General features: G+C 33.1%; 1 long non-coding RNA gene across 1 annotated transcript; it reads left to right on the forward strand.

The window, feature by feature from the left end:
- Nucleotides 1-4,934: 4,934 nt before the first annotated feature.
- On the forward strand, nt 4,935-8,467 carry LOC104649231 (uncharacterized). Its single transcript, XR_743204.3, has 4 exons — nt 4,935-5,646; nt 6,513-6,591; nt 7,985-8,161; nt 8,296-8,467. It is a non-coding gene; the product is annotated as an uncharacterized lncRNA (long non-coding RNA).
- Nucleotides 8,468-9,149: the final 682 nt, after the last annotated feature.

A 9,149-nucleotide genomic window follows, 5' to 3' on the forward strand; every position in this document is an offset into this window, starting at 1 on the left:
TAAAGACAATTCAAAAAGGGACTCTAGCTTAGCACGGAATAAGCTAGAGTGGGGAATAGGATCACTAATGTACTCTTGAGATTGGAAACTATAATGCATGTAGCATAAAAAGGGTCTCAACGGCATCTCCTAGTTTTTGAACTATGTCGCCACCATAGGAATACTGGCTAGTGGATCCACGTAGTTTCTATGTTCATATTTTGTACTTCCTTGGCATGTAGTCTGCCTTTTTTCGGTGTATGGTTCCATCATACCGAATTCAACATTACAACATGTGGTCTATGTCGGTTAGGGCAAGATGTTCCGAATGGTAAAATTAATTAAAGGAACGAACTCTAACTAGGATAACCTAAGGGGTTTAACTTAGTCTAGGTAGGGTTATGGGACTCCACCTACACATTTCACTAGTTCGCCTTGAAGGAAGTCTTAAGAGGATGTTCTTATGTATGAATATGCTTATAATGGTACATGATATGCATATGATGAACTTGCACATTGTTGATACTATAGGTTGATTGGTGTCACTTATGAATATGTGTTGGTCTACGTTTTTAAAGTATTATAATATGTACTCTTAAATGTTATGCTATGTGAAGTAGGAGGTTGGTCATGATTCTTATTGGGTTACTTGGTTGAGTAAGGTTATGGGACTTTGCTTGGTCATTGCACATGTTGACTTGATAGGGGTTTATGGATAATTGTCTTTCTTTGGTTATGTTATAATGAAATTTTATTCTTGCTTGTGGTTATTTACGATTGATGATAGAGTTACTTGACTATGTATTCAATTACATGATATGCATGCTGACTTGACTAGTTCTGATGTTATTTGGAACATTTTGAAAATCCAAAACATGTTCTAGAACCTAACATAAGTGTCATAAGTTTTAGACTATGTTTTAAGGTCCATTCTAATGATTATAAGTCATTTAGGAAGTTTAGAAAACAAAACGTCCAAAAACGTCCATGACGTCCGGAAACTAGTTCAATGAGGTGGTAGCGTGCCTTAGCCTATTTGACTAGTTTTTTGAATTAAAAAAGGATGAAAATTGGTGGAAGGATGTCTAACATGTGTTAATATGATCAACGGTCTAAAATTCCGTGCACGACTCGATAAGGACCAACCAAGCGCTGTTGAGGAGGACCCTTGCATTTGGGGGTCAAGGCTACCTGGGTAGTGTTCACCTATAAGGGGAACGACGGAACGTGCGTGGATCGACGGGGAATAGATGCCATCCGTTGACTAACACTTAGACATTTTGTATAATGGTCCATTTGTACCAATCTCTGAACTCATCGATGATCAGAACATGAAAGGGGTAAGTGTCGTCGACTCAGAGACGAACCGTTGGTCGAGGTCTCGTTTGTGAGGGCTTGATTTTCTGCACATTTTTAGTTTTTTCTAATTAATTAGTTAGGGTTTTAAGAAGTTATAAGTTAATTAATTACCTATATAAACACCCTAACCCAAATTAACCTAACGTAAGCTCATAATTCCCAAACACCAAACTCTCTTCCTTCTCTCTCTAGTAAAGATTTCCATTAAAGGCCAAGCTAAGGAAGGGTTTAAGGGATTCAAACAGTCAAGTTTCACCATAAATATTCATCAATTAGTAATTTATGGGATATAATTCGTCTTTGAGGCATCTTTCCTCAACGAGTTCCATCAAATTGATTTCCAAAATTGAGTTATCAAGTGGGTTTCATTCAATCTTGAAATTGATGTTATGAATTGATTTATGTATGATTTATTTTGGATATTATGAATATATTAACATGTATTCTAACTAAGTTATGTTATTTTTTGATGGATTGGTCTAGTTTGTAGAAGACGAACTATTCCCCTTAACCTTAGGTTGTGATCTTGATATGAATTATATTGTATTAGTTCAATTGAATTGGTTATTGGATTAATTACTATTATATGATGTTGTTGCATCAATTATGAATAAATTAGGATGAATTATAGTCCTATCATTTTAGTTCTTGAGAAGTGATCTAGGTTTAGTATGTTATGAATTGACCTAAATATCTTGTCTTAAGCTATGAACTAGCATTGAATTGTGATGTAGTGATTCTTTTGGCCTTGTTATCAAGTTGGTCATTGAATTATGATGATGTTACTCCCAAATAGAGTTTATTTAAGGGTTAATGGTAAGACCTTGATTATAGGTTATGAAGGAGACTTGGTATGTCTTGTGATCTCTATCCTTTACTTAAAAATTGTGATTAATTGTGATTAGGTCATGATATTTTATTGGAGTATGTGATGTATAAGATTAATAGGATTGTATGATGTTGAATTGAAATGTCTTGACTATGATTCGTGAGGTGTTGGCTTAAGATGTAAATGTTATATGGATGGTGAATAATTTACCAATATGCCTTAGATGATATTAAAATGTTAATGTGTTAACTTCACCTATATGAATTATAATGAAAGGACAATACTCATGCAATTCTTATTGAGCTATGATGATGATGATGTTATACAAGGGTTAGACCCTATGACCTACAATAAGCTATGATGATTAATAAAGACATTAAGACATTTCAAAAGGGACTCTAGCTTAGCACCGAGTGAACTAGAGTGAGGAGTATCCCTTCCCACATATGGAAGGTAGGATCACTAATGTAAACTTGAGATTGGAGACTACAATGCATGTATCATAAAGAGGGCTACATCTATATCTTCTAGTTCTTGAATTATCTTTCCCCCATAGGAATACTAACGTGTGGATCCATATTAGCTCATGTGGTCTATGTTGGTTAGGGAAAGATATCCCCAAAAAGTAAAATGAACTAAAGGATTGAACTTAACTAAGATGACCTAAGGGGTTTAGCTTAGTCTAGGTAGGAGTATGATACTCTACCTAAAAATTGCACTACTTAGCCTTGAAGGGAGTCTTAGGAGGATGTTATTATGTATGAATATGCTTATAATTCTATATGACATGTATATGATAAACTTGGACATTATTGATATTATATGTTGATTGGTGTCACTTATGAATATGTGTTTGTCTATATTGGTAAAGTATGATGCTATGGACTCTTAAATGTTATGATATGTGAAGTAGGAACTTAGTCATGATTCTTGTTAGGTTACTTGATTGAGTAAGGTTATGGGTATTTGCTTGGTCAGTGTTCTTGTTGACTTGATAAAGGTTCATGGGTAGTTGTCTCGCTTGGTGTAAGTTAAGAGGCTAGTCTTAGTCCTTAAAGAGGATGACGATGTCGCTTACGTCTAGGGGGTATTCCCGGATGTGACAATGTATGTCATATGAAAAAGGTTGTGTATGACCTAAAAACAAGTACCACATGCCTTGTATAAGGTTGTGAAGTCTCACTTGACTAATGTTAGATCTGTTGAGTCTGAATCAGATGTCTCTCTATTTATTTTCACATCTGAGGTTGTCACTATGCATATTCTTGTGTATCTTGATGATATCCTTTTTATTGGGGTTACTAACCCTTGTTTCACATGTAATCGACACTGTAGCTGGCAAGTTCTCCTTAATGGACCTTGTTGAACTCACCTACATTTTAGGGATCGAAGTTAAACATGCTCTGAATGAGATTGCCTTATCATAGAATGAATGCATACTTGAGATTATTTCAAAAGTGGATATGACACTACAAATCGGTTACGACACCCATGTGTTCAAGTTCATCACCCAGAGCAGGCGATTTTTACCTTATGTTGATACAACCTTGTATTGACACACTCTGGATAAGTTGCAATACTTATCATTCACGCTTCATAATATTGCATTTGTAGTTAACAAATTATCTTCCTATGATGCACTGCAAAGAAGTAAAGAGGATTCTTCAATATCTCAAGTCATTAGCAAAATTGTGCTTGCAAATATCTCGTCACGTGATAAAAATCTATATCTGCATGTCGATGTTGATTGGATGAGCAGTCCCTTTGACAGAATCTCCATATCTTGTTATATATTGTTTATGTGATTAAATCCTATCTATTAGTCCTTTAAGAAGCAACAATCAGTTGCTCGGTCTTCCGCTGAAGCATAATATAAGTTTGTAGCCAATGTACTCTCTAAGATTACTGGGGGTCTAAAACTTGTTGAACTATTTACGATACCAAGTCTCACAAACACCAAGAATGTTTTGTGATAATATTGTTGTTGAATATCTAAGCAAAAACCCATTCTTCCACATTAAGATGAAGCATATTGATGTAAACTTTAAGTACTCCGCAATAGTGTGTAATCCGCCAGAGTGAATTCAAATATCTTCCCACCGTGGATCAAATTACTCACAGTCTCACAAAGTCGTTGCCCAAGCCTTCCTTTCTTCGGTTTTTATCAGTTTAGGTGTTGTTTTACCAAACCTAACTTGAGGGTGTGTGTTGAGATACTCACAGTAGATTCAGTTATCAATAGTTCTCAGGTTATTAGAGGTAGATTTATTTCAAATTGTTTGACTGATCTTTTTTAGAAGATTAGATTAAGCTGTTAAAGTAGTTCCTTAGAGTTAGTCAAATTAGTTACATAACAAGTTGTTAGAGTAATTCATTAGAATTAGTCAAGTGAGTAACATCTTACTTGTATTTAAGTTGATGTTACAATTTAATAACTATTTTTAGACAATAGAGTAATACTATTATTATTATTATTGATGTGGACGATGACATAAATAAAGAATAAAGATGGGGATTTCTATTAGTGGGGAAGCTGAAAGAATCAACGAATAAGGAAATAAATGACTTTAATTACTAAGCAAATGTACACCTTCAATAACTATTGTTTATAGGTAGATAAAGGAATTCTGCACGTTCAGGTTCAATGTATAAAAACTAATTTTTAATAAAATTGTTCTAATTATTAATATTAAATCAATAAAAAAGAAAATAAATCTACTCCTTATTAGAAATGACAAATTAGAGGACGAATACAACATAAGCAAATTGTACAAAAGAATTTCTGAGTTGTACAACAAACTTAGTTTTTCTTATTTTTCCTTCTAGCACGTCTATTGTCTTCTAGCAAAACGTACTACTTCACATAGGAAATAGACAATCTTACAGATTTCTATCATCCTTCTCTTTTCAACTTTGGTTTATTCTTCACTCTTCTAATAGTTTCTTTGTCATTTGTTTTGGTCATTTATCTCCTCTTTCTCCATTTTACTTTTTCAATGAAAATTAATTTTTCTATTTTGGAATCTCAAATTTCACCTCTTCTTCCTTGATTGTTCATTCTTCTTAATGTGTGCTCTTTGTGCTGATGTATCTCTTCCCTATTATTTTTTTTAGTGCACTTCTTTTGATTGTAATCATCATAACAAGTTTTAGATTGTCTCTAGTTAGATTTTAAACCTGCATATTAACAATTTTTTTTCTAATTTACTCATGCATGTTTGGATACATGCAAATTCTATCTCAAAGTCTCTTTTATAAATTTATTTTTTCGTTTCTGCTGTTAAAATCTATATAAATTGATGTGCCTATGCTTTTTTTAGAAAAAAATTTAACAATTATTTTGTAGTTGAAACAACTAATTCGATTTAAGTGAGGCACTTAAGGTGTTTAATAGTATGCCTAAACTAACTAATTTTTTTTTTATTGTTTTTCTACAGATTTTCTACTATGTATTCCTTTCTACGTGAATGATCCAAAAGGTACATGCTTTGTTCTACTAGATGTGTGTTTTTTATATATATTTTTCCCAAGAAATGGTTTATCCTTTGTTTGCATCTATTTCAACTGCAAGTTGTTGCTATTAGTTTAACTGTATGTTTAGCGAGAAAATTTTAATATAATGTACAGTTTTTTCAGCACTCCATTAAATTGTAAATATTATTTTTATCAAGATAAAAATTTCTCAAAATAAGAATGTCAACATATAAGGGCATTACATAGATTTTAAAAGACTCAGGGACATCGGCAAGATGATAGAGTTATTGACTACTTTTACATCTTTTGGGTAGATGTAAAGCAGGAAGAAGTGACATGCATATTATTAGGAAAACACGGAAACCCATAAAAATATATATGGTAAAAGTAATGGAAATAAAATGGGAAAATAATGACACCAAAAATTTTACATGAAAACCCTTCTAAATAAGGAAAAAATCACGGGCCAAGTGGAGAAACTGATATCACTATAATAAGGAATTGTATATTGTGTAGTCACAAATACAATACTCAAAGTGACTACTACACACTCAAAAGGAACAACACACTTTTGGTTTTCATCTTACTAAAATATCACTCACACTCTATTTTTCTTCACATACTATTTTTCTTGTATAGTATATGAAATACCTCACTTTGCTCTCAAAATGTTTTATTCTCTCAAACTTGGTGTGTCTACAATTGAGCAAGAATACTCTATTTATAGAAGGAAAAAATCATGCCTATGTCACTAATGACATACGTAAATATAGCAAAGTCAAAAAAGGGTTTCAAATCTTACCAATTTGCCAACTACCAAATCTTTTATTTTTAACTCTAAGCACTAATTTTTTTTAACAATTACTTGTAGCAATTGAATAGCAAAAGTTGACCAAGAAATCAGATGGACACAACAAATCTTCCCCTCCAGTCCCATTCACTAAAAGGAGGTATCATCATTTTCTTTAGGAAGCGTTATACCTACAAGTTCTTTGCATAACTCAAACTTGTCTTTCATTTTCGTCTTGGTCAACATATTTGCTGGATTTTCACTTGTGTGGATATTTTTGACTTGAATTGATTCACTCTACAATTCTTCACCAATCCAATGAAATCTAACGTCAATGTGTTTTGTTCTTGCATGGTACATGGAGTTCTTACTCAAGTCTATTGCACTCTGGCTGTCACAATAGACAATATACTCCATTTGATTCAAACCAAGATCTTGAAGAAATCACTTTAAACATATTATCTCCTTACCATCTTTAGTAGCCGTAATATACTAAGCTTTAGTTGTAGATAGGGCAACACACTTCTGCAACTTTTACTGCCATGGCATAGCTCCCCCTAAAAAAGTAAACAAATACCCAATAGTGTTTTTTCTCTTATCAAGGTCAACTGCCATATCAGAATCTGTATAGCCTTTCAAGATTGGATTTGATGCTCCAAAACAAAAGCATTCATCTGAGCTTCCTCTAAGATACCTGAGTATCCACTTCACAGCTTCCCAATGCTCTTTTCGCGGATTGTCAAGAAATCTGCTAACAACACCAACTGCGTTAGCAATATCAGGTCTAGTGCATACATTCCATACATTAGACTTCCCACGACGGAGGAATATGAAACTTTGGCCATGTTTTCTTTTTCCTCCCTATCTGTAGGACACATCTTCTTGCTCAACTTCATATGACAAGCAAGAGGTATGCTAACAGGCTTAGCATTCTTTATATTGAAGTGCTCAAGTACACGTTCAATGTACTTTTTCAGGGACAAATAAATCATTCTTTCATCTCTGATACGAGTAATTCTCATGCCCAAAATTTGTTTGGCGTGACCCAAGTCTTTCATACAAAAAGACATGCACAAATCTTTCTTCAACTCGTCAATCTTGGAATACAATAAAAGGATGATAAAATCATGGTCAGAAGATTTTTGTACAAATACATAATGATCTACGTAGTCTTCTTATAGACTTGATCCCCCATAAATGATTCAAACTTCTTGTACCACTGTCTACGATCTTGCTTTAGGCCATATAGACTCTTTGAGAGTTTGCACACAAAATTTTCTTTACCATCTACTTTGAAGCCGTCAGGTTGTGAAGAAAAATCGTCTTCACATTGGTTCAGGTGGGTAATAGTACCTTAGTATAGTATAATTGTGTTTATGAGATTTAAGGCATAGGTTGAGGGGGTACTTGTGAATTTTCCCAATTTTAAATTATCATACTTTAGTTTAATATTTCAAGTTTAAAATTTGATTTTCTCATTCATTTTATGTTTATCTAGTATCTTATATTTTATTTGCTTGCATTTGACTAACCTTAAATGCTTAACGTTGCAGGAATATGGGAATTTTCCTTTGTTGCTGAGCTTTGATCATCAAGGGTGGTCACTTATACATCTCTAAATCTCTACCTGAGAATTTAACAAAGATATCTTACCTACCAAGATCTTGATACAATGAGAGCTTTCATAAAGGAAGTGTGATCAAACTTGAGGCCTACTTTGTGACCAAATTGTCAGTACTTAACATCACATCATTTATAGTCATTCTTTGTTCTTTTATACTTGATTGACTTTTATGTTTATCTTCTAGATCTTTACATCCTTTTATTTCCCTTTTTTCTTTTGGTTCCTTTTTGTTGGGTTCAGGTCTAAGTGCTGGGAATACTTTTGAGACAACAAGGTCAAGATCAAGTTCTACCAATACTTTTCTTTTCTTTATAATAAGCTATTTGGGCATGTAACCGATTAATATTGTAGAAGTCTTTGAACCTCCAAACACAATTCATGTTTAATGCTACGAGGTTCCTGCGAAACCCAACTAATCTGACTTCTCCTATTATGCTTCTTGCTTTCCCAGTAAATAAGAATGCAAAATGTTGGGCCTGTTCTTAGCAAGGCCATCACTATCTAGTAACAAAAGAAGACAGAGAACAGAATAGAGAGAATAACATGATAAAGAAAAAGGGAAATAGTATAGTATTGTATATCATATTATTTGTGTCTTGTTATAAAACTTAAGAACAAAAGAAAAACAAAAAGATGAAAGGGAGAAGAATATAAGACAATAGAGGAACAATATAAGCTATTATTTTTTCTTATAAGTGCATTAAACATTATTATAAACACTACTATTTATAGGATTACATAGGAATATCATAGGGTATCATAAACATTACACTAAACCATGAGAATTACTAACCATTAAGGAGTAAAAAACCTAAGAATTATGGTCTTCAATTTGACCACATTATAAACAACCTTAGTACCAATAAAGGTTGAAATTAACCTAGGAGTTATGATCCTCTATTTGACCACATTATCAACAACGTTACTACTCCTAAACAAGGGAATTAACCAAGGATTTATGGTCATCCAATTAACCACCAAAATGATTTACAACACTCCCCCTTGATGACCATTGATATAAAATATGCCTCATAAAAACCTTACTAAGAAAAAATATTGTGGGAAAAAAATCATTGTGAAGGACAAAAGAGTAC

The sequence above is a fragment of the Solanum lycopersicum genome, chromosome 9 (genome assembly GCF_036512215.1).
Source record: "Solanum lycopersicum chromosome 9, SLM_r2.1".
Lineage (NCBI taxonomy): Eukaryota > Viridiplantae > Streptophyta > Magnoliopsida > Solanales > Solanaceae > Solanum > Solanum lycopersicum.